Consider the following 27,041-nt stretch of genomic DNA (forward strand, 5'->3'; position numbering starts at 1 on the left):
AGTTGTTTCCAATATTTTATAATCACAAACAATGCTAGAGTATATAACATTTCACATATGCATTTTCAAATTATTGAAGGTGTATCTTTAGGGTAAATTTATACAAGTGGGACTTCTGGATACAAAGTAAACTCGTGTAGTTTTGTGAGATATGGCAAAATTCCCCTTCATAAGGGAATTGCATGCTTTTGCACTCACACCAGCAATGTATAAGAGTGCCTGTTTGTCCACACCTTTACAAGCAGTGTGTTTTTTTTTTTAATTTTTGCTAATCTGATACATGAGAAATAGTAACTCAATAGTTTTGACTTGCATTTCTATAATTATGAGTGATTTTAAATATCTTTGTGTGTGTGTGAAGTGTATGTTCATATTTTTAATCCATTTTTCTATTGAGTTCTTTGATCACTTTCCTTTAACTCTTTACCCGTAATATATGTTGCAAATATTTTCTCCCACTTTGTCTTTCATTATTTAACTTAATGGGTTTTTGTTTGTTTACACCATGATAAGTTTGTTTTTTCTTTTTAAATGCAGTTAAATTAATCAATCTTATCTTCTATTGTACCTATATTTTAAGTGACAGAAAGCTTTTCCCTATATCCAGGTTATAGATACCCATGCTTTCTTCTAATAAATGTATGATTTTGTTTTTATCTTTATATATTTGATCCCTTTGTAACTTATTCAAGAAGGGTTCATTGAATACAGAGTTCTGTGAGTTCTTGAATGTTTTAAACTCTTCTTCTACAGCCTTGATCCTTGAAGGACAGCTTGGCAAGATACAGAATTTCTGGTTCTCACATTTCTTTCCTTGAATTTCTTATAAGTGCCGTCCTCTTTTGCTTTGCTTTGTATGTTGCTCTTGAGAAGTCTGATGCTAGCCTAATTTTCTTGCCCTTGCAAAGTCATTTAGTTTTTCTGCCTGGAGGCCTGAGGTTTTGTTTTGTTTTTTTTTTTTAATCTTTGAAGTCTAATACTTTCACTAAGCTATTTCTTGGAGTCAACCATTCTGGGGGAATTTTCCAAGGTACCCAGTTGGATTTATCAATATGTAGACTCAGGCCTTTTTTTTTTTTTCCAAAATATTTTCTTGGATTATAGTTTAAACATTAGTTCTATTATATTGTTTGTTTTTCTGCTTCAGGGACTCTAATTATGTTGGATTTGCTTTGTCTGTCTTCTATTGCAACCACTTTCCCCATGATCCCTTTTACATCCTGTATCTCATTTTCTTGGTTGTTTTTCTGCCTTTCTTCAATGACCCGTTATTAAATATTCTCCCAAATCACTCTCCACAGAGGATTGCAGTGTCAGCTAGAGAGAGAACTCTGGTGGAATTTAGTGTTTATTTTTCTACTGACAGATTATTTGAAGTTTGTCATGTTTTTCTGACTCCTAATTATCCTAAAGGTATCTGTTTCATGTGGTTTTATTTGTTCCTCTTATTGATCTGTATACTTTTTAGAGAAGATATGGAGTGATTTGGATTTATGCATTGCCATTTTTCTTGGGTTACCTAGAATTCTCAATATCATCTTTTAACTCCTTGAAGAGTTATTTTAAATTCCAGACTGATATATTAATTATCTGAATCTCCTGTGGACCTGTTTCTACTGTCCATTGCTTCTCTTATTTTTGGTCATACGGTCTTGGTTTCTTGTATCCTGTAATTTTTTTTAAAGCACTAGACATCGTATTTTTAAAAAATCAGGACTTCCTTGGTGGCACAGTGGTTAAGAATCCACCTGCCAATGCAGGGAACATGGGTTCGATCCCTGTTCCAGGAAGATCCCACATGCTACAGAGCAATAAGCCCATGTGCCACAACTACTGAGCCTGCACTCTAGAGCCTGTGAGACACAACTACTGAGCCCACGTGCCACAACTACTGAAGCCCACGTGCCTAGAGCCTATGGTCTGCAACAAGAGAAGGCACCGCAATGAGAAGCCCACGCACCGCAACGAAGAGTAGCCCCTGCTCGCTGCAATTAGAGAAAGCCCGCATGCAGCAATGAAGACCCAACGCAGCCAAAAAAAAACCCCAAATAAATAAATGTATAAAAGAAGAAAAGATCCATGAATCTTAAAAAAAAAAAAAAATCAGATATAACTTGAGGCCTGGATATTGGTATCTTTCTCCAGAGAGGATTTACTTTTGCTTCTGGTAGGGAGTTAGAGGCACTCCCAATTCCAGACCATCTTAATCCAATGAGGGATTAATAGAATTTGAAATGGTTTCAATTCATATGCTGACTGATCTATTTCTAGTTCATTTTTACTCCCAGGACATAGCTCGAGACAAAGTCTTAGAGTTTAGCAGAATCTCTTTCTGATAGAACCTGAACTCCCTTTTCATTCCTTCTAGTCAGTGAGTCTGCTGAACTCCAGGTTCCTCCTTCAAATATATATCTTTTCAGGGACTTCTCTGGTGGTTCAGTGGTAAAGAATCCACCTTCCAATGCAGGGAACGTGGGTTCGATCCCTGGTTGGGGAACTAGGATCCCACATACCGTGGGGCAACTAAGCTCGCACATCACAACTACTGAGCTCACGTGCCACAAAGTACACAGCCCATGTGCTCTAGAGCCTGTGCACCACAACTAGAGAGAGAAAACCTGCATGCCACAACTAGAGAGAAGCCCGCACAAGCCCACATGCCTCAACAAAGGTCCCATGTGCAGCAACTAAGACCCGACACAGCCAAAAAATATATATACATATATGTGTGTGTGTGTATATATATATATGTATATGTGTATATATGTATATATGTGTGTTTATGTATATGTATACACACATGTATATGTGTGTATACACATATGTGTATATGTACACATATACATACATATATGTAGGTATATATGTATATGTGTGTATACATATATATGTATATGTATATATATGTATATGTGTATATATATATCTTTTCTATTCTGTCCAGTTCTTCTAGTTTGGCCTCAGTAAAAGGGTTGACAATTTCCTTGTTTTTTCAAGAATCAAAGTAAGAGAAACCTCAAATTACATGATAAATAAGTACCATGGATGTAACGTACAGCATGATGACATAGTTAACACTGTTGTGATATATATGAAAGTTGTCAAGAGGGTAAATCCTAAGAGTTCTCAACACAAAGAAAAAATATTTTTTGCTTTCTCTTTTTATTTTATCTTTATGAGATGATGGATGCTAACTAAATTTATTGAGGTAGTCATTTCACAATACATTTAAGTCAAACCATTATTCTGTATACTATAAACTTATACAATGATGTGCGTCAATTGTATCTCAATAAAACTGGAAAATATATTAACAATTAATGAATCAAAGTAAGACCAGTTTGTGAATTTATCTATGCTGCCTGTCACCCCTCTTGTAAATGAACAAAGGACAGCAAGAAATCAAGACACTGCTACCAGCTGCCTCTGAACACTACCCTCATCCTTCCTCTGTCAGTGTAGACATGGCTCCCCTTTAAAATAGCAAAAGAAAATATATTGATTGCATTCATTTCCTAAGGCTGCTGTAACAAATTGCCACAAACCAGGTGGCTTAAGACAATAGAAATTTATTTTCTCACAGTCCTGGAGGTAAGAAGTCCAAAATCAAGGTGCTGGCAGGGCTCTAGGGGGAGAATCCTTCCTTGTCTCTTCCAGCTTTTGATGGCCCCTGGCAGACCCTGGCTTGTGGCCACATCGGTTCAATCTCTGCCTTCTTCTCATGACCTTCGTCCCTCTGTCTCTGTTTTTTTTGTTGTTGGTGGTGATTTTTTTCTCACATCTCCCTCTCCTGTCTCTTGGGAAAACACTGGTTATTGGACTTGGAGTCCACTCTAAATTCAGGATGGTAGCATCTCAAGATCCTTAGTAACATTTGCAAAGACCCTATTTCCATATAAGGTCACACTCACAGGTACTGGGGGGTGGGACTTAGATATATCTTTTGGGGGCCACAATTCAACCTACTACACTGATCACACACTATATGTCAGTCGTGGTGCTGTACCATTCACATGGATTAGTCCGTTTTGCATTCATAACAACACTATGAATAGATACTATTCTTTTGCCCATTTACAAATGAGGAAACTGAGGTTACGTTAGAAGCTAAGTAACTTGCTCAAGATATCACATCTAGTAGTTTAAAGGTTTGGAATTCAGACCCAGGCAGGCATTACTCTAGATGATGACATTACACCACATCCTTTAGGCACCAGACTTTGTGGAACTTCTACACTCAAGGGGAAAGGTCAGAGGACAGCCAGTTCTCATTTTGGAAACCATCGACAAAAGCCTGTAAAAGGGGTCGGACCCGGGGAACCTCTTCCCCATTCCTCCTCCACTTCCTCCATTCTGTTGCCAAACATTTTATGGCTGCTATTGGCCTCCAGGTTCCATACAAGGTGTGCTGTCAACTTTAGGGGCCCACACATACCTTAGTTAGGCTTGTTTTTATTGTGAAGATCTGATAGCTATACAATATTGATCTGTTAAAGCACCTGTTACTTAGGGTATGGTTGGCACATAAGACAATGATCATATGGGAACTTAAGAGCAAATCTGAGGCACAGCTGGGCATCATGGGGATCAGGTAGGAGCTGTCAGGTCCTGAGGCAGCTGAGGACCTGGTTGTTCCCTGCCTCTCCCTTGTGGGCCTCAGTCTCTCCTCTTTGCTCCATTCATCACTAACCAACCCCCCTGCTCCCTCATGATTTTAGCTCCCTCTTTGGCTTACACAGTGAAGTTTGCCATGGCCTCACCTCCCTCTGCAGCCCACTATCCTATCCCCTCATCTTTCTTTGTTCAGGTTGTTGGGAAAGAGAGTCTATGTGACCCAGTTCCTCTCCCTATGTCATATCATACCAGAGTCAGTATGCAAATTGGCAGCCTAAGCTATGTGCCCACCCTGCCTGGGCAGCCATAGCTAGGAGGACGGACATACAGAGGGTGACATATCACATAAGGCCAGTGAAGTAGGTGTCCTTACAGGTGCTATGGGTGTAGGAGTCGTTCTAAGGAAGAGCCCTCTCAGTATAGCATATCCACCCCTTACGTTCACCCACACCCCATGCACAAACATAGACCACATTTCACCCATCATGATGCTCCTCTCAGGATGAAGCAAATTTGGGTGAGGGATTTCAACTCCTGCCCTGTGAGTGTCTAAGGACCCCCCAGCCTGTCACGCATTGGATTTCTGGCCAAAACCCTAGGCTGACCTGAGTCCCATTGCTGCACACTGCCCAGCCTAACTCAAGTCCACCACTGACTCCTTTTGGTCCTTGTTCTAATGCTAGTTCCTGTCCTGTGTATAGTTCTGCATGGAGCTTGTATTATTTTTCTGTTGCTGCTATAACAAATTATCACAAACTTAGCAGCTTAAAACAATACAAATGTATTATCTTACAATTCTGCAGATTTTGTCTAATACAGTTCTCAGTGGGTCAAAATCAAGGTGTCAGCAGGACTGCATTCCTTTCCGGAGGCTCTAGGGGAGAATCCATTTCCTTGCCCTTTCCAGCTTCTAGAGGGCACCCTCATTCATTGGCTTGTGCCCCCTTTCTCCATCTTCAAAGTCAGTGAAAGAGGTTGAATCCTTCTTACATCACATCACTCTGATCTTCTGCCACTCTCTCCCACTTTTAAGCACCCCTGTGATTATATTAGGCGCACTAGGATAATTCATAATACTCTTCCAATTTTAAGATCAGCAAATTAGCAACCTTAATTCCATCAACCTTAATTCTCCTTGGCCATATAATGTAACATATCCACAGCTTCCTGGGATGGGGAAGTGTACATCTTCGGGGGGCCATTATTCTGCCTAACACAGAGTTCAACTAACATTTCATTAGGTCCTACTATATATAAGGAACTGCACTGGGGACTTATTGTGCCCCAAAGTAAGTAAAAATTGAGCAGAGAGACCATGGACCACTAGAGGATATATAAATGCATACATCTTTACTTACACAACAACACACACACACACACACACACACACACACACACACACACTAGTAGGCCAGGATATCAATACACAACTTATCCAGAGCACAGGGAGGGAGAGTAAGACCAGCTTTAAGGAGACTGTCTTACCTGGACTTTGCGACCTGGAACTTGGTGACTTTTAAAAAAGCAGCTTCAGCAGAGCAATTTTGATGGTAGTAAAATGGAACAGAAATAGGGATTGAAAAGGTGGCAAGAAAACCAAGGCCTGGTGGGCTCCACTTACAGTTTAGAAGTTTACCAAAGGAAAGAAAGAAACAGGGCTGTAGCAAGAGCCTCTTTACCCCGATGGTTTGTTCCTTTTCCACCTTTCCAAGTTCATGGTCCCACAGCATATTTAACCTGGAACTTGGGAAGGCTACTGGAGGAGAGCTTCGCTGGAATCTAAGCATGGCACCTGTCACCTGGCTGCACAGGTGACAAACGACTCTCCCACACACTAACGGTACCTGATGCTCGCCTTCATCGCTTCTGCTGAAAGGCCCTAAGTTGCTGTATGTATCAGCTAGGGTCCCATCAGCTGACAGATGGCTGCTCAAAATGAAGAGAATTAAAGAAGGGACTGTTTACAGAGAGGAGGGTTAAGGAAACTGAGAAGCATGCAGAAAAAAAACAAGGGACATGGAGGGAACTCATTAAACCCCTAAGCCTCAAAGGTCAAGGGGAGGGAGCTGTTACTGGAACCCAATGAAAGCTACAGCCACGTAAGAGGGTGGGCTGGATGGGAGCTGAGCTGCGGGCTCGGCGGGGGGCGGAGAATAGATATCCCCACCTCTTTCCCTTATCCTCCGGTCTGCTGCTGGTGCTTTCCCCGCCCCCCGCCCACTCCCCCGCCCGCCCCGCCCCTCCCCTCCCCTCCCCCCCCCACCCCGGCTGATCTAATCAGAAGCCAGAGGATAACACTCAGCCGATGCAGCCTATAGAAGTCAGTCTTTGAGGGCACAGAATGGGAGGGAAGGGTGCAGCCAACCAAATATCCAGCCCCTACCCACCCCTGGGTTACTCCTAGTTCCAGTAGTTCTAGAAATAACTGGATTTGGCCAAGCTCTCTGAGGAGATAGCAGCCGCAGAAGTTTCTGTCACTATCACTAGAATCCAGGGCTCCAGGACAGCAGTGGAAGGAAGCTCTGAGAGAAAAGGCAAAGGCAACAGGAAGGGAGGAAAGGCGGCTTGGAGGTAAGGGAGGAGCAGCGTGGAGGAAGCTCCCGGCTGTCAAACTATCCTCGGCTGAGCTCTGAGCCTTTGCTTAAAAATCAGTGCGCAGAGCTGTTTACCCGCCTTGAGCGCTATCCCCATCTGTCGTTATTTTCGATGAGCTCATGGAGCCATCCAAGCTGCTCCTGGGCCCATTCTTAGTGATATCAAAGCACTTTTTAATTGCCACATTCTCTGCGGCAGAGAAAACCTCATCTGAATGTAGCTTTAAAACCAACAGCAATCAGCAGAGATCCACCAATTAGCCTTCGGCATTAAGTAAGGCGGAACATTTGCCAAGGCTCCAAGGGCCTCTCCGCCCTGAACGTTCTACAAGGTTCATTCTCTTCTGTTTGAATAATATTCGGAGCTCTTGACTCACAGTCTTGACTGACAGTTTTTCTCAGCTGCCAAAAGAATAACCGATTTTCTACCGTAACTCTTTTCGGACTCAAACGGTACAGCTCCAACAGAGCTCTTTACCCTGGTACACACGTTTTTTTTTTTAAGGGAAAAGTATCTGCTTCAAACCACTAATTATAATTTATTATAACGACACATCCCAGGAAGCAGGGTTCTTACCGTAATTAACTGCTGAGGACTTGGATGGAGCAACTGTTTACTGAGTTTCAATTGACTTGTTCAGAATCTGTCACCCTCTTGCAACTTAACTCACAATCAGATCTGACTTCAAAATGTTATGGAAGCACCGTCAACTTTATGCTGAATATTTCTTAGTAATTTGCTCTCTTCAGAATTTTCTTTAGGTTATGCCATTTTTCTCTCTTTGAGAGGGAAATATTTTATCCTAAAATATACATGTACTTCTTTCCTTTCTGTGATGGTTAAACATGACAGTGGGCATCAGAGGTAGTTTCCCAATGCTGGCTACTCCTGCTGGGTTGTAAGAATTTTGAAATGTGTCGATTTACTGGCATTACTTCAATCAAATATCATACTGAAGAGACCTCTTTTTCGTTTTATCCCGTTGTCACTGTCCCGAGGCTTGTACCGATCCTCAGTTTCCTTCTCTGTAAAGTGGGGATGATAATATATAGCCTACAAAACTGTTCTGAAGGTTGAGTGTAATCTAAGTGTTTGACACAGAATTTAGCCTACAGTAAACAGCTCTTTTATTCTTTGCCAGCCAGGAAAACATGGCAACGACTGAAAAGGGTGAGAGACTATTTTTGCTCGTGTCGATCTCTGAGTCCATGATCAGAATTGCCAGCAAATGAACAGTCTCTAAGCCAGCCAGGCTTCTGAAATCCTCAATCCTTAATTCACAACACAGTCACCAGAACAAAATGGTTCTAAATTATTTGAGTTTCAAGTGGCTAGGGTGACAACAATTCTTTCAGCCACCTTCCTATGTAGCTGTTTCTGACTTTCCGAGCATGTGGCACCGGGGACTAAGGTTTTCTTCTTCTAAATGAAGACAGTTGGCTCCTGGCCTTCTCTGGTATAAATTCATAAGACTGTTTATAAAATTCAGATCATTCCTGGCAAGAAAGTTATTTCAAGGGTTTCCCTGGTGGCGCAGTGGTTGAGAGTCCGCCTGCCAATGCAGGGGACACGGGTTCGTGCCCCGGTCCGGGAAGATCCCATATGCCGCGGAGCGGCTGGGCCCGTGAGCCGTGGCTGCTGAGCTTGCACGTCCGGAGCCTGTGCTCCGCAACGGGAGAGGCCACAGCAGTGAGAGGCCTGCATACCGCAAAAAAAAAAAAAAAAAAAGTTATTTCAAAATGATATGTTTCACCTATACTTATTGAGATGTCACTTTTGGCAACTCAGAAAGTTGTTACATAGAGTCTGAATTTGGTGACATCAAACAATATTAGAAGGACAGCACACAGACATTTCTGATGCATTTCCTTTTTTGCAGAATGGAGTTAATTACTTTGTGATGATAAAAGCAATATGTGGTTATTGCAAAGCACTAAAAACAAGAAAAGCATTGTGCAATAAAGAGTTAATTCAGCAGGCTTGCGGCTTGCGCTGTTCAAACCCACACCTTCCCAAGATCTTCAGGACTTGACTTTGGCCTAGCTCTTGAAGATGGACCTTTGAGCCTTTGGAATATCCTGCCTGTGAGAGTGTTTTTGTCTGCCTGAAGCCTTGGGCCGCACCAGATAGTTTATGCTAACAATGTGATTATGGTGAAAACTGTTTCTGTAGGCCTGAGGCTTTAGGCCACACTGTTAGTCTGACCTCTGGAATGTGGGGTCTGCATGCCTATGTGACTGACCCCTGGACACCAAAGCTCAGTGATATTCCCCAGTTATGAGACTCCCTTGTTGGTAACACGGTATATGTGTTGTCACATCTTGTTGCTGGCAGAATTAAGCACTTTCTGTGTGACTCCACTGTGTGAGAACAATTGGAAGCTTGTCCTAGTTTTTCCTGGACTCCATCCTATGTGCCTTTCCCTTTGCTGATTTCAGTATATATTGTTTTACTGTAACAAACTCTGTGAGTATAACAGCTTTTCTGAGTCCTGTGAGTCCTACTAGTGAATCATCAAACATAATGTATGGTCTTGGGGATCCTCAATGCAAATATTAAAAACTTAAAGTTAAAATAATACATTGTCTTACTTCTAAAGACAATATTTTCTTTAAAATACATATATAGGGCTTCCCTGGTGGCGCAGTGGTTAAGAATCCTCCTGCCAATGCAGGGGACACGGGTTCGAGCCCTGGTCCGGGAAGATCCCACATGCTGCAGAGCAACTTAGCCCGTGCTCCATAACTACTGAGCCTGCGCTCTAGAGCCCGCGAGCCACAACTCCTGAAGCCCCGGTGCCTAGAGCCCATGCTCTGCAACAAGAGAAGCCACCGTAATGAGAAGCCCATGCACCGCAATGAAGAGTAGCCCCCACTCACTGCAACTAGAGAAAGCCTGCACACAGCAACAAAGACCCAACGCAGCCAAAAAAAATATATATATATATACACACACACACACACACACACACACACACATACTTAGAGACTTTTTTTCCTATATACTCCAATATTTTGTTAATGGACAATGGGTCATATTATATACTATGCTTATTAATATTTTCTCATTTAACATAGAATGAACACATTTTCCTTTGCCCTTAAATATAGATATATTATTTGTACGGCATTCTGTTGTATAGAATTTATGGTTCATTTATTTAATTGATCATTTATTGATAGTCATTTGGGCTGTTTCCCCTTTTTTTTGGTATTATAAACAATGGTGCAATAAACATCTTTGTAGATAACCTACTTGCAAGCTTGTCTCCTTATTTGTGATACAAGGACCTGTGATACAAAGATTTAAGAATTGTGGTGAGAATCACTTGAAGTGACTAATGAGATGTGGCAAAACAGGTTAAGTTTTCAGACCTCTAACCAGAATATTCTTGATATCTAAAATGACTGGAATTAGGCTAGATTCTGAAGAGATTCTCATTCAATAAATTCATGGAAACCTGTGTCTCCACCATTTTTCAACTATATCCGTATGAGCTCTTAGACCTTAAAATAGGCATTCTTCTTTGGTCCTAAGGAGTTAGCTTACTGTTTTCCACTGAGATTTATTATAATCCATTTCCCCCAAAATGAGAATAGATATATATTCTTCTAACACCAAGCAGCTACAAGATCAAGAATATCTGACTCTGCTAGTAATTTAACTGCTTGACAGAATAAAACTTAACAATCTTTAGATAAAGACAATATAGCCCAGAGCCTTTATAATATATCATTTACAATGTTCAGCATTCAGAAAAAAATTACTAGAAAATGTGATCCATAATCAAGAGGGAAAACAGTAAGTTAAGCAGACAAATGAATGACTCAGATATTTGTATTACCAAATAAGGATCTTAAAAGTAACTACTATAAATATGTTAACAAATTTAGAGAAAAATATGTAACATAGGTGAACAGATGGGAAATTCCAAAAGAGAAACTCTTAAAAAGAACCAAATAATTCTGTACAGAAACTGAAAATGCAATAGCTTAATAAAGAATTCATTGGAGGGCTTAGCGGAAGACTGGACACAGAAGAAGAACTAATCAGTGAAATCAAACATAGGTCAATAGAAAGGATTCAAAATGAACTACACGGAGAAAATAATAATAAAAAGCAAGAGCATCTGGGGACATTATCAGTCCAATACATATGTATGGAGTCCCAGAAGAAGACAAGATGTGGAGAAAATATATTTAGAGACAATAAATTTTTCAAAAACTGATGAAATACATCAGTCTACATACAAGAAGCTAAGTGAATCCCAAGCAGGATGAATACAAAGGCACATTACAGTCAAACTTCAGAAAACCAAAGAGAAAGAGAAAAATCTTAAAACAGCCAATGTGGGGAGGGGGACACATTACATTCAGGGGAACAATATCAATAATGACTAACTTCTCATCAGAAGCTATGGAAACCACCAGACAGTAGAACAACATTTTCAAAGTGCTAAAAGAAAATATTAGTCAATTTAGAACACTATACCCAGTGAAAATATCCTTCAAAAATGAACACAGAGTAGAGACATTTTTAGACAAATAAAAATAGAATTTATCACCAACAGAACTACATTGCAAAAAAATGCTAAAGGGAAATGATCCTATAAAGACTAGACCTGTAAGAAGAGTCCTGGAAATGGTGAAGATGTGGGTAAACATAAAAGACTATTTTCAATGTTTGTCTTTTAACAAACAATGGAAGACAAGCTTATTCTAAAATGTATATGGAAAAGCAAAGGGCCTAGAAGAGCCAGAACAGCTTTGACAGGAATAAAGTGGGAGGAATTTTTAGACTTACTATATACCTACAGTAACCAAGACAGTGTGGTACTGCTGGAGGAATGAACACATAGATCAATGACACAGAATAGAGAACCCAGAAATAGATCCATACAAATATGCCCAACATTTTTTGACAAAGGTACAAAATGCAGTTCAATGGAGGAAGGATAGTCTAGTCAGTAAATGGTGCTGGAGCAACTGGCAAAAACAAAACAAAACAAAAACAAAAACCTTGATCTAAACCTCAGATCTCATATAAAAAAATTATTCATAATGAACCATAGACTTAAATGTAAAACTGTAAGACTTTTGGAAGAAAACACAGGAGAAAATCTTTGGAACCTAGTGCTAAATTCAACATCACTAGTGATTAGCCATGACACCAAAAGTATAATTCCTAACAGAACACATTGATAAATTAAACTTCATCAATTTGCTCTATGAAAGATCATAAAAGAATGACAAGGCAAGCCCCAGACTGGAAGGAAATATTTGCAAACTATGTATCTGACAAAGGACTTGTATCTAGAACATATAGAGAACTCACACACTCAACAATAATAAAGCAAGCGATCCAATGAGAAAATAAGCAAAAAACATTAACAGACATTTCACCGAAAAGGATTTATGGATGGCCAATAAACATTTAAAAAGTTGTTTAACATCATTAGCCATTAGAGAGACGAAAATTAAAACCACAATGAAATATCGTGACAAATCTATTAGGATGACTAAAATTAAAATAATAAGTGCCGGTGAGGCTGTGGAGCAACTGCATCTCTCATACATTGCTATTGGGAATGTAAAATGGGACAATCAATCTGGAAAATAGTTTGGCAATTTCTTATAAAACGAAATATATACTTATTATTTAACCCAGCGCTCACACACTTGGACATTTATCCCAGAGAAATGAAAATTTATGCTCACACAGGAAGCTGTATATGAATGTTCACAGCAGCTTTATTCATAATAGCTAAAATATGGAAATAGCCCAAATACCCTTCAGTGGGTAAATGGATAAACAACTATGGTACAGGGGAATACTATTCAGCAATAAAAAAGGAGCAAGCTACTGATATACAGTACATGTTACACGGATCTCAGAGGCATTCTTTTTTTTTTTTTTTTTTTCACACTACTGCCTCTTTATTCTCCTGCTCTGTTGTCTTGAGGCAATCATAGGAGGAAAATACACATCAGTATTTACTCTGTATACTGATTTCTTTACAGGTGTAATGCACCTGTAAAGAAAGTTGCTTTCAATAGTGTTCGATAGTGTTTTGCTTCAGAGGCGCTTTCCTGAGTGAAAAAAGCCAATCTAAAAAGATTACATACTGTATGACTCCATTTATACAACATCCTCAAAATGTCAGTATCATAGAGATGGAGAGCAAATTAATGGTTGCCAGAGGATAGAGATTTGGGGAGGGAGGGTGGGGTGCTATAAAGGGGTAGCACAAGGGAGTTCCTTGGTATTGATGGGACAGTTTTATATATCGATTATGTAGTAAAACAAATCCATACATGTGGAAAAAATGAATAGAACTATACATACACACACATACAAACTCATCAGTGAAAACTGGTGACATCTGAATAAGGCACAGTTAACAGTATTGTACCAATATCAATTTCCTGGTTTCGATATTATTTGGGTTAGATATTACCACTGGGGGAATATGGGCAAAGGATACACAAGATTCTCTGTACTACTTTTGCAACTTCCCGTGAGTCTATAACTATTTCAAAAGCGAAAGATTTTGGAAAACTATTGACTGTTTAAAGTAAAAGCAGTAAAAACAACGTATGGAGTATTTATAACAAATATACAAGTAAAATATACAACAAAAAAATAGCACAAAGCAAGAAATGGAGTTAAATACAGTTGTAAGATTCTTATATTGTTTGTATAGTGGTATGATTGAATTCAGGGTCACTTGTGATAACTTAAGGCTGCATACTATAATCCCTTGAACAGCCACTAAATTAACAATCTATCTATTTATCAAGCAGTATAGCCAAAAAGCAAATAAAAGAGACAAAATGGAATACCAAAAAGGGCTTGATTAGTTCAAGAGAAAGCATGAAACAAGGAACAAAGAACAGATGGGACAAATAGAAAATAGGAACAAAATGGTTTAACCCAACCATATCAGTAATTATAGTAACTGTAAATGAACTAGACGTTCCAATAAAAAATCATTTGGATTTTTAAAAGAAGATTCAACTATATGTTATTTATTAGAGGTACACATTAAATATAAGGACACAGGTTGAAAGACACATGCTACACAAACGCTAATCAGAACAAAGCTGGTGCTGTTATGTTAATAAGACAGAAAGTAGACTTCAGGACAAGGATTATCACCAGTGAGAGAGGAATATTTCATAACGATAAAAGGCTCAGTTTTACAGGACATGACCATCTTAAATATATGCACCCAACAACAAGCTGTCACATACAAATAGCTAAAGCAAAAAATGATAGAACCAAGCAAATCCTTCATCTTACCTGAATATTTCAACACTCTTCTCTCAATAATCTTTTTTTTCCATCTTTATCAGAGTATAATTGTTTTACAATGTTGTGTTAGTCTCTGCTGTACAACAAAGTGAATCAGCTCTACGTATACATATATCCCCTCCCTCCCACCCTCCGTACCCCACCACTCTAGATCGTCACAAAGCATCGAGCTGATCTCCCTGTCAGTAATCTTTAGAATAAGCAGATAGAAATAGTAGTAAAGATACAAAAAAATATGAACAACACTATCCACCAATTTTTCCTAATTGACATTTATAGAACATCCCACCCAACCACAGCAGAACACACTTACCTTTCAAGTGCACATATTCACCAATAGAGACTATTTATTGGGCCATTAAACAAGTCAATAAATTTCAAGCATTGCAATCATAAGGATATGTTCTCTGACCACGGTGGAATTCAACTAGAAATCAGTTTTTTAAAATAATAACTAAGTCTTCACCTATATGTCAGCGGAGTCTCCCTGCCTCAAATAATCTAGGTAAGTTTTTCGCTGACCCTCATCTTCTATCTATGGAAATCTGATATCCTCTCCTGTATTAGTCAGGGTTCTCCAGAGAAAGAAAACCATAGGATGTGTATACATACATATATAGAGGGAGGGAGATATTTTTTTAAACCGGCTTATGTGATTGCAGAGGCTTAATAAATCCAAAACCTACAGGGTAGGCTGGCAAACTGAAGACTCAGGTAAGAGCTGCCATTCAAGACCGTCCAAAGACGGTCTGCTGGCAGAATTCCTTCTTCCTCAAGAGAAGTCAGTCTTTGTTCTAGTTAGGCTTCAAGGAATGGATGAGGCCCATTCACCCTATGGAGGGTAACTGGTTCACTTGAAGTCCACGCATTTAAATGTTAATCTCAGCCAACAAAACATCCAACAAAAACACTTTCACAGGAACATCCAGAATAATGTTTGACCAAATACCTGGTCACTGTCGCCCAGCCAAGTTGACACATAAAATTAACCATCATGCCTCCCTACCATGGTTTCTTAAATTTCTTGAAGGATGAGCCTGCCTATGGTCTCCAAACTAATATCTGTCCTAAATTAATTCAGTTTACAAATCATCAGGCCATCTCACATGTGCCATTAATGTGAAACTCAGGCCCTTCCACCAAGTTCCAACAAAACCAAGAAACTAACAGAACCCCATTCACACAAGGCCTTTGTGAGCGTAACAGACTTTAGCGAACGTCAGGGGACACAGGATGGGCTCTTTAGCAACAAAAACAACTTAAAAGTGTACAGTAACACCCCCTACCATTTGACCCACTCTCTTTGCTCCCCCTTCCTTTTCTGTCCTCCCCACCTCCAAATTATTGTTCATTTCTACAAAAGGCAATCTAAATGTTTCTGTTGATTCCTTGATGTCTGCCGAACTGCTTTCCATCCCAACTTGTTTTCCTAAATAAGGGCATTGCCTGAGAAGAATTCCAGGACCAGCTGTGAATCATCACTTCATCTCACCCGTCTCAGCAACCTGGTTTCCCCAGCAGTTTCATTTAAATATAGCCTCTCATTTTATTCCACTGCCCTCTAAATCATTCAAGAGAAGGAAAAACACTGAACCTATTACATTTAAAACCTAGTAAGTTCCTGCTAAAAGAGGAGGCTCTACGAACACCATGAGGCCAGAGAAAAGTGAAGGAATAAATGGCTGATTTATACTGAGGACTGGGCAGGTGTGGGAGAAACATACGCAGATGGTCGTCAGACCAGAGGTTGATCTGGATCTGGCTGAAAGATGCTACCCTAGGGCAGGCGCTTTGCAGAAATGTGACCCACAAACCCCAGCTGTAAAGGTAGGGGTCACTCCCTGGACCCTGTGTCCCCAGCTCCCACCCCAGTGCTGTGATGGTGAAGGCAGCTTGCCTCTGATGCCTCCCACCTCCAGTTTGAGGGTCCTCTGTTGGAGCTTCTTCCCTATTGAAATTCACCATCTGGGGAGGGGGAAGGGTAAGCTGGGATGAAGTGAGAGAGTGACATGGACATATATACACTACCAAACGTAAAATAGGTAGCTAGCGGGAAGCAGCCGCATAGCACAGGGAGATCAGCTCAGTGCTTTGTGACCACCTAGAGGGGTGGGATAGGGAGGGTGGGAGGGAGACGCAAGAGGGAGGGGATATGGGGATATATGTATATGTACAGCTGATTCACTTTGTTATACAGCAGAAACTAACACACCATTGTAAAGCAATTATACTCCAATAAAGGTGTTAAAAAAAAAGAAATTCACCATCTGATTTCATTTACCTCTCAAGTCCCTGCCATGTAGGAGAGTAACGTAATCAATGAAACCCAGCTGATGCCTGCAATGGTTTAATCTACCACTTTGCAGGAAATACTCACATTTAATAGACAACTCGTAAAAATGCAATGTTTGTTGTCCCGATGGGAACGCAGGTTTAGCGGTGGGCTTTCCCATCAATGGGAGAGATGTTTGGGGAGCAGCTGCCTTCCTTGCTGTCCTTCAAGCCTCACTGTGGAGCCTCAGTCACCTGAGCTGGACTGGGGACCGGGGGTAAGGAGCAGAAAGTGGCCTCAAAGCCCAGGTCGAAGCGGGCCGCGCCCCAGGCAGCTGGCACAAGGTACCGGACGCGGACTAGGGGTGAGCGAAGTCCTGCACCGAGACTGATCGCGGACCAAGAAGGGGCCAGGCGGGGGCTGCCCCCAGGCCACTCTGCCGGGAGCTACACCCACCTTCCTTCCCGCCGTCTCCGTGCTGCTGCCACGTCGGGTCCCCGGCGGGAAGCAGGCTCTGCTGCGGACCTGCGTCCCTCCGGCTGCAACACAAGACACGAGGGGTCGGAGCAGCGCCCGGGTCCCATGTTGTAGCCGGAGGTCTCACACCGTGTCATGGTGAGCCCGGCCTGCGGGCACCTGCCCCGCTTCCTCTTCCAGGTGGGCCGCCCGGCTTAGGCTTGAGGTGTCTGTCTTGCCGTGCATCTGGACGAGCACGCTGTAAAACAACAGAGGCCACGTAGGGATGGGGCGCTGCGACAGGGGCTGTCCTTGCGGCAGCAGAGGAAAAAACAGTGGCTTCGGTGTAGGGCAGGCGGGAGCCGAGGAGTCTGACTGCCTCCGCCCAAGCCCTGCGGGGGGCGGCGTGGGCGCCCTGCGCTCCAGGTGCACGGCAGCCTGATGGAAATGCTCAGAGAGCAGGTACGCTCACAATATTTAGCTGTCCACATGCCTTTTCCTTCCAAAAATGAATTACCGATGTTTACAAGACACTAATTACAGTTTATTACAACAATGCTTCCTAGGAAATAGGGTCTTACTCTAATACTATGATGAGAATTTTGTAAATGCCAGACTAGTACAATGAATTGCCCTGAATTATAATAAATGTCTGTGCTTTGGAAGTAAGGCAGTAAACACAGCATTATTGCTATCCATTTTCAATGGGCCTATCTAGGATTTATTACTTATTTATGGCTTATTTTTATTCAAAAACTCCTACATATCATTTTTATGTGAATTCTTTTTGGTGAGCCATTTCTGGGTTTTCTCACAAAATAAAATGAGGAAGGTCCAGAATCAAAAAAGTGCCCGTTCAATTTCCCCAGAGGTGACCTACTGAAATTTCTCCGCCACATTCCCTGTCAGCTAAACTCTTTGCGGAAATCATGGACTGACAGAGGAATCAACTGAGGCATTGCTCACTCTACTTTTGCTCCAATAACGCAGATCATCAGCCTTGTTTAAGAAGGCAATAGGCTTTGAGCACAGATTAGACATTAAATAAAAGTGTCGAAATTCAATATGACATGGTTTTCTCCCAATAAAAGAAGACAAGAATTCCACAGACCCACCATGTAGGAGGAAGAAGAATAACAATATCATGCCCACATTTTACACAGAAACTTAAAATTGAACAGTCTCAAAGCAAAAAAAAACCAAAAACCCTTTTCCTGCCTAAATGATCTAAAAGATTTACAAGGGTTCTTCCCAGATGACCTGAATTCTCACCATTGTCTCTAAGTGTGTGTGCAGTGCCTTGGAGACACACATTCCCCAGATAAGTTACTTTTTTTCCAAAGCTCCTTTCACTTTTCTGTCCTGTATCTCCTGGAATCATTCACTTTTAAAGACTTTGTTGTATTCTCGGGGCCCAGGGCAGGACCTCTGAGAAAGGAGACCTGTCAGACAGCCACCAGGCAGTGGCCCGCTGCTGGCTGCTGGGAGAAACTCCCCACTCCCCAGGACCTCTGCTTAGAAAATCCAGACTCCTGATGTTAGCTCTGTCTCCAAGCAGCCAGGCCCTAACTAAACTCAGAAGAAACTGAAATTCTGCACATGATGACCTTGCCTTTGAAAAACAGCAGAAATTAGTTTTGTGTTAGAGTTCTGTTTTAAGAAAGTGAAGGTTTCCCAGTGCTTATCAGCACGTCTGACTGTGAGCATGTGTGGCACCCTGTGATGTATTTTGAGAAATTAAGGGACACAGAGGCAGACCGGACCCTGAGGAGAAAGCCCTGTGGCGATACAACGGTGTCAGGGAAGGGGGGGGTGGGGGGGGGAAGGAGGTGGCCTAAAACTCCAGCCCTGCCACACAGCAGCAGGGGGTGAGGCCACTATGTGCCACCCCTAGAAAAAAACCCAAGGCTGCAGGCATGCCCTGCCTTATTTGCACGATGCTAGGAGAGCTGGTCCCCTGGAACCAGGAAGCGAAGTGTGGGCCAGGCAGAGGCAGAGCCTCAGCCCACGGGAGCCCCTGCGCCTCGCCCAAGGCACATCCTCCGGGTGCTGTGAGGCGGGCCTTCCACCCCTAGTCAGAAGCCTGGCTCACGTTAGGGCTCAGCTGGAACAGCAGAGGGGCAGGGCCCCCCACCCCGGGCGGAGGGGAGCAGGGAGCCCAACAGGAGGTGGGCCAGTCAGAAGCTCCAGGCCAGGGTGGAAGGTGAGTCCAAGCAGGAGGTGAGTTCAGAAGAGTCCTGAACAGGGGAGAGGGGCGGTGTTGCAGGAAGATGGGGACAAGACAAGCCTCCTGTCCCCGCTCACTGCCTGGGCCCTTCCGCCCCCCTATCTCACCCCCACTACCCTGGAGAAACCAGTCGTCTCCTCCACGCCTGTGATGAGGCAGGGCTGCCTGGCTTGTCTGCACCAACGAGAGGTCAGAATGAAGAGAGAATGGGAATCAGAAAAGCTGAGGGCAAGGCTCAGAGCCCCCAGAGCCCCCCTGCGGGCTGGGGGACACTGAAACCAGCACGCTACGGGTGTAGCAGGCCGAGGACAAAGGAGAAAAGGTGCTTCCGTTAAATCAAAGAGCATCTGTAGCAGGTGCAGACTGTTGCAGGCAGAAGGTCAGCGGCCTCCTCCACAGCAGTGAAGTCTGGGGTGGGGTGGGACTCAGGGAAACGAGCAGAGTTTACCTACTGCGTGGCCTTGGTGAAGTGCAGCTGGAGTTCGGGGCCGACATGGCTGCACTGAACATCCTGGCCGCTTCCCCACTGGGCAGGGCTGGGATGTGCAAGCAGGGCAGGCCGCGGCCTGCAGTAAGAGGGCAGTGGGCCGAGCATCTGGGGCACAGGCCCCTGAGTGTCCTCCGGCAGGGGAAGAGCTCCTGACGACCCTCCCTAGAGTGGGGGAGGGAAAAGGGCAGTGCCAGAGACCAGGGCACGTGAAGTGAGTGTCTGAAAAGGCCTGGCTTCCCTGGGAGATGGGCTTCTGGCCCCTCACCACCCCTCCTGCGGGCTGCCCACAGAGTGCCCCCAGCCATTCACAGATGTCCTAGCAGGGCAGATTCAGTGTCCAGAGCACTAGGAGGGAGCACAGTGCCCATCCCTGCTTGCCTGGCCCAGGGTCTGACTTTAGGGAAGAACCACAGAGCCTTAAGGGAGGTGGTGAAGAAAGGAAAGACACTCCTGGAGCTTTAGAAACCTCTTGAAGACTGGCAAACAAGCAAGAGGCTTTAGAGCTACTTGAAAAATGACAAAGTCAGAAATGTTAAAAATGGCCATCATTATGCAGGAAGGTGGGTTGCAGCGGGAGCACCAGTGAAACAGGCCCATTTGCCTTCCATTTTCTGCAGGTTCTATTGGCACTCTATTTTCTTCTATTTATTTTTATACCCTAAAAAAAAAAAAGCCTCTACATTAAATAGTCACCTTTCATCCATTTGTAATTATCTTCCTCTGGGGCACCATAAATTTCTTTGGTATTATTATCATATTAGAGAGCCTAATACATTTTTTCCCCTTGCCTCCAGAGCACGAGACTCACAGATGCTTCCAGAGGAGGACGGAAGACCACACAAGTCTGCTTTATGGCACTTAATAGGATGGGCCCACTGGTAAAATCTCTGCCCCTGTTTCGGAAAGAATGCTAATGAGAAAAGAAAGACTCTGCACCTTGGCTGCTACCACATTATTTAGAGGAAGAGGTGCAATGATGGAGAAGGTGTATTGAGCAAAAGTAAAAAATATAAATAAATAAAGGCTTTTGAATTCTGCACTGTGATGCCCTTACTCTGGGACTTCAGGAAAGTCACTTTAAACTTTCTAAGCCTCAGTTTCCTTCTCTGCAAAATGGGGATATAAAACCTGTCCTGGCCTTTGTATGGGGTTGTTTTTACAGGTAGAGCAGGATAGGATCTTCTTTGTTATCCCTGAAATGGGAGTGAACACTAACAATAAAATGTTATGTTGATGCAAGATATTAGTAGAATTATTATTTAAGGAAATTATGCACTCTTATATTCATTTAACAAACAGTTATTGAGCTTTTAGTGTGTGCCTGACCCTATGCTAAGCACTAGAAGTTAAGATGGTGAACCCCACAGCTGTTCCGACCATGGTGGTCACGCTCTGTTACCTGCAGCCAAATGTGGTCCTATTTCATATTTAAAGGGACAATAAAGGGGTTAAGTCTGTGGGCTAAGCCAGGGCCTAAGCTTTGGAGCCAGAATGCTCTGGGATCAAATCCAGCTTATGAGCTGTGTAACCCGGGGAACATTACATAGTGCTTGTGAAAACAAGTTTCTCCATCTTTAAAATGGGGGTGATAGTGCCACATTCACCAGATGGCCATGAGGAGGATGAGGTGTAACGTGGTAAAGAACTTGTACCTGCCACAGACAGGCCCCCATCCCCCTTCCCCATGCAGTACCTGCTGTTGCTGTCATATGCACCAGCGATGCTGTTTCATTCAGTGACACATTTAGACACAAAGGCTTATTCCCCAGGCTCCCCACAGCGGTGACCCTCAATCCGCCCCTTGCTGGTGATCAGTCCAGATCCCACCCAGCAGGGGAAACTCTACTCTTTCCACCTCTGGCAGGAAGAACTTGCCAGTGAGGAAAACCAGGGGGGCACCACATGCTCCCCAGAGGAGTTCAGAGAAGGGGAAGGTCATCGAGGCTGACAGCCACAGACATGGCCTGGCTTCTGCACATAGTAGGGCTCAGTATACTCGGCAAGTGAACAGACCAATAAATGAAGGTCTGACCTGAGCTAGGCCTTTCATAGGAACCACGGTTATAGACTTCTGCATTTTCTGTGTTCATACTGGGTGCCAGGCACACTCTTAGGGTCCTGACCAACTCCAGCGATAGGCTTGGGACTCACCACCAGATGTGGGTTACCTTCTGGGGAGATTCAAGGCACATCTCATGAAACCATATGGGATCAGTTTAAAATTGCAAAATGTCAGCCTGCAGATAAGACAGACTTAGTATAGTAGTTTCAAAGTGTAATAGGGAAGAAGCTTTTGTATCCTATTACAAGTTAATCACTAAAGGGATGTTGCCTATAAGCTTAAATTATACATAATGGCCCATCTCTGGGAACCCTACCTCCCCAGGTAATGAGCATTAAGCTAAAATACCTTTGTTTAGATCATAGGAAACATGCTGACCAGGCCCACCTGTGAATGACCGCAGGAAGAAATGAACACATCCCCTCAGGAGGCTGATCAGAGCCACGAAATATTTGACTTTACTCCCTCCCCTTTAGTATAAAAGAAGCCTGAATTCTAACTAACTCAGGCAAGATGGTTCTTCGGGGCATGAGTCCACCATCTTCTCAGTTTGCTGGCTTTCCACATAAAGTCCCTATTTCTTGCCCCAGCACCTCGTCATTTATTGGCCTGTTGTGCGGCGAGCAGTACAAGCTTGGACTCGGTAACAAAAACACTGAGGTTGGGGAAGCCCTTTGGAGCAGGAATGCCTTGGAGGCTGTGTCCCCCTCCCTGCCGAAACCCGTACAGCCTTATCAGACATCGGCTCTCTCTATCCTGCTGCCTCTGACCAAAAGTGAGGCTCACCCCACTCCAGACTTACTTGACATAGTCATGCCAGACTCGCTGAAACTATTTAAAAATTTCCACTTCCTCTTTCCAGGCCTTCTACCTGGACCCCTGTGGTGGCCTCCTAGCTGGATGGAGATCATTCTAATCCATTCTAATCGTCTCCCCACTAATACTACCTCTATTAGTCACTCCACTTCCCAAAGAATAAAGCTTAACTTCTTAGCCTGGCATTTTAAAACTGCTTTACAACCTGGTCTCTCCCCATCTCCAGCTACTCCTCCATCAGTATTTCATAGTCCCGAGAAACTCACTGCTTCCTTGCCCCCCACCCTCACAACTGTGCCCACACCATCCCCTCCATGGGGCATGCCCATCCCCGTTCCTGTCCATCATTGCACTGCCCATCCTTTCAGGGCAGCTCAGGGGTCCCTTCTCATTAGACACCCCCACTTCTCACCTCCTCAAGAGCTAAGATTGAACTTCATTTTTGACACTTCTTTATATGGTAGGACTTTTAAACAATAAACTCCCAAGTTATAAACTCCATTAGATCAGGAACTGAATCATGTATGGCTTTGTGTACCCTTTGGTCGCTAATAAGATATCTCAAACATTGAAGGTATGTAATAGATATTTGTTGGATAAATTAATATTTAGTTACTTCATAAAAGTTCCCCTATTTGTCATGGAAATGGTTTTCTTTCTTCCATGGTCACAAAACAATTCAATATCTCCGAAGCTTTTGCTGGTATCATTTTCTCGAGCACAATTATTAATAATTTGTCTTAAAATGTTGGTTGAAGTGCCTAACGTGAAGATAAGAGGTCTGCGTTCCTGTTGATGCTCAACCTCAGCCATAATTATGGGTCATAAGAGGCACGAAGAGGTGTGAAGATGAAAGCTCAAAAGGTCGGATGTGCAACTTCGAAATCCTGAAATGGGAAGCGATTATTAGCAGCCTTGAGGGCCCGGGGAGCAGGGGGCACAATTAATCGCGTGTGAGACCATTTGTTCTGCATGTCGTGGAGTTCTGTCATCCTCCTCCATCCCATCCCAACACACAAACACAAGCACACAGAGCCGGCCTTCTCCCTGCTGGGAAAGAGTTGCCCAGGTCTGCAGATAACTGACGTATGCTCGTTCAAGGACCAGAACTCAAAACACGTGAGGGTCCAGATGGGACCACCCAGTCTTCCCAAGCATGACATTCTCAGCCTAATTCGACCTTCCATTGATCACTCAGCGTCATTATCACGAGCATTATTTAGTGTGCTGGGCAGACTGTGATTTTCTTGGAAGCTCTGTGCCTTTTCCTCTCAATTGCTAAAATATTTAGTTTCTGTACCTGCTTTTCATAATTTTCCAATCTCCCCATGACTGTCAGATTCTCTGTGGTCATTTCACGAGGGGACAGCAATCCTGCAGCAGCAATCCTTGTATTTGCAAAGGCCAGAAAACTAGCTAACCAAGCTGGTAAAGTCTATGTCTGAGCAAGAAGCGTGTTGTTAAAAGGTTAAGAACTAGTGGTCCTTGTTAACATTTATTCCAGAAGGTCTGAGGCCTTTTTCTATGTTCTTCCTGGTTCCCTAGGAAGTTCAAGTTGTAAGCAAAGACGTCCCACTTCTGAATAAAGATGGTAGGCAAGCCCTGAGGCAGTGTGTGTATAATCTCCACTTTGTGATCAGCAAATTAGTTTCAACACAACAGCATCATTCACTGCATTAAATTAATGGCACTAATTTGAATTTTACTAGTTTTTATTATATTCAGTTAGAAATTTGCATATGAGCTTGCATGTGTTTAAATAGCATTATAATAATACAGTCAACCCAATAAGAATTTTTCTCAGTTCTGCCTTGCAAAATCTTTCTCTGACGCTTGGCCTGCTCACTGGGGAGGCTTGTCATTGATTCTGTTCCTGTCGAGATGTTACTGGTGCAACGTGACTGGCAATAAACATTCATTCCAAAGAAAGCACTGATGACCCATTGGGGAACTAGCTCATAAGGCTGTAAAGGGGTCACTCAGGTCATCCAGAATGTACTGACACTTGTCTTTTTATTACCTCGAAATATTCACATAACTTTTAATTAAACTTCTTTTTTGAGATGATTGTAGATTCACATGAAGTTATAAGAAATAATACTGAGACATCCCACACATCCCTCAACCAGTTTCCCCAGGGGTAACATCTTATAAAACCACAGTAAGATCACAGTCAGGACATTGACATTGACAATGTCCTTGACAAAGCACCCATCTTTATCAGATTTCCCCCAGTTTAACATGCACTTACTCATTTGTGTTTATTTTCTGTGTGTTTAGTTCCATGCAGTTTTACCTCATGTGCAGTTTCCACCACCACAGTCAAGACATAAACCAGTTCCATCACCACAATGATCCCTAGAGCTACCCTTCTATAACCACACGCATCTCCCCTCTGTACCCACCCCACCCCGCAAGCCCCTGGCAACCACTAATCTGTTCTCCATCTCTATAGTTTTGGTCATTTCGAGAATCTTATATAAATGGAACCATACAGTATGCAACCTTTTAGGATTGGCTTTTGTACTCAGTATTTTAGGATCCATCCAAAGTGTAGTGTGCATCAAGAGTTTGTTCTTTTTCATTGCTGGCTAGGGTTCCATGACCTGGATGCATCACAGTTTGTTTAACCGTTCACCTGTTGAAGGACATGTGGTGTGTTTCAAGTTTGGGGGCTATTTCAAATAAAACTTCCATGAACATTCATGTACAAGTTTTTGTGTGAACGTAACTTTTCATTTCTTTGGGATGAAAGCCTGCAAGTCAGAGTGATGTGTTGTACGGTAATTATATGTTTAGTTTTATAAGAAAGTGTCACACTTTTCCAGAGTTTTTAGCATTTCACCCAACAAAGCATTTTAAAATTCTCATCAAGGACTTGTGGACTCCAGTTTGCAAAACACTAATTTAGTGACTGACACCAGATAACTAAGATATAAGCAAGGTGCTCTTGAAGATATAAAAAGGGAAGTGACTAGTTCTGGATGAAAAAAAAATTAATTCTTAATGAATAGATACTGGAAAAAACTTTAAAGTTTCAAGTAGCTTTCTGCCTCCCAAATGGTAGAGGCTCGAGTTTTGAGGCAGTGCTCCTTGTTGTAGGAAAAACATTCTAAGTGGCCTTTCGGCTATTCAAATGTAAAACAAGCCCCCTTTCTCAGGTCTGGAGGACAGTGTGTACAGTACAGGGACAGTGACTTCAGCCAACCACACCGCCGAAGCTCCAGCTTCAGGGCCCCTCTCTCGCCAGGCTGTTTCGCAGACCCTGGAAACATGGTTATGGGTTTATGTAAATTTTTTTTTTTTTTTTTTTTTTGGTTGCGCTGGGTCTTAGTTGCGGCAGGCGTGCTCCTTAGTTGCAACTCCAGGGTTCCTTAGTGGCGGCTCACCGGCTGCTTAGTTGTGGCGTGCATGTGGGATCTAGTTCCCTGACCAGGGATCGAACCCGGGCCCCCTGCATTGGGAGCACAGAGTCTTATCCACTGCGCCACTAGGGAAGTCCTTTCTGTAAAGTTTTTAAAGATATTTTACCATCGTTGAGTAAGACCACTGCCCATGTCCACTCCAAAGTTCCCTATGTCACACTCTCCTTCAGGCCAGGTGGCAGTGGAACGGCCATGGCATCTGGGGGATCCAGCAAGGGAAATAAGGTTAGGGATACATTTAATTTGGATGACAGGATCCATTTACGCAGTCTCCAGTCACTCCCACGCATAGCTAAGGTATTGCTGACTGCCCAATTACAAGAATGTCCCCCATGAAGGGTTCTGCCACCCTCTGGGCAGACTCCCTGGTCTGGCCATGAAGGTTGAGGGCCCAGGGCCGTATTATAACATGAACATGTCTCAGGGGACCCAGCAGCAGAAGAATCTGGGGAGAAGGAGAAGCAAGGTTTAAAATGTACCCAGCCAGAAACTGCTCTACAGAAAATTCCTTGCAGCACCAGATGTGTAGAATTGTAAGCAGAAGGTTCAGCTCTCATCAACGCCAATCAGAATGGCCACTCTCTCCTGTCAGGAACAGTCTTGAGAATGAAGTTTATACAATTATAAACATATCATGCTCTTTTCTCTTTTTTGATAAACTTTTATCAGAATCTCCGTGTTCATGGGACATAAACCTGTAAAATACTACCAACACTGAGTTCGTCTCTGTGGAAGTCACATGCTTTATGTATCCCAACGTGTCAGATCCC

The sequence above is a fragment of the Delphinapterus leucas genome, chromosome 14 (assembly GCF_059928025.1).
Source record: "Delphinapterus leucas isolate spDelLeu-1000000601 "Yukka" chromosome 14, BTC_Dleu_Yukka2, whole genome shotgun sequence".
Classification (NCBI taxonomy): domain Eukaryota; kingdom Metazoa; phylum Chordata; class Mammalia; order Artiodactyla; family Monodontidae; genus Delphinapterus; species Delphinapterus leucas.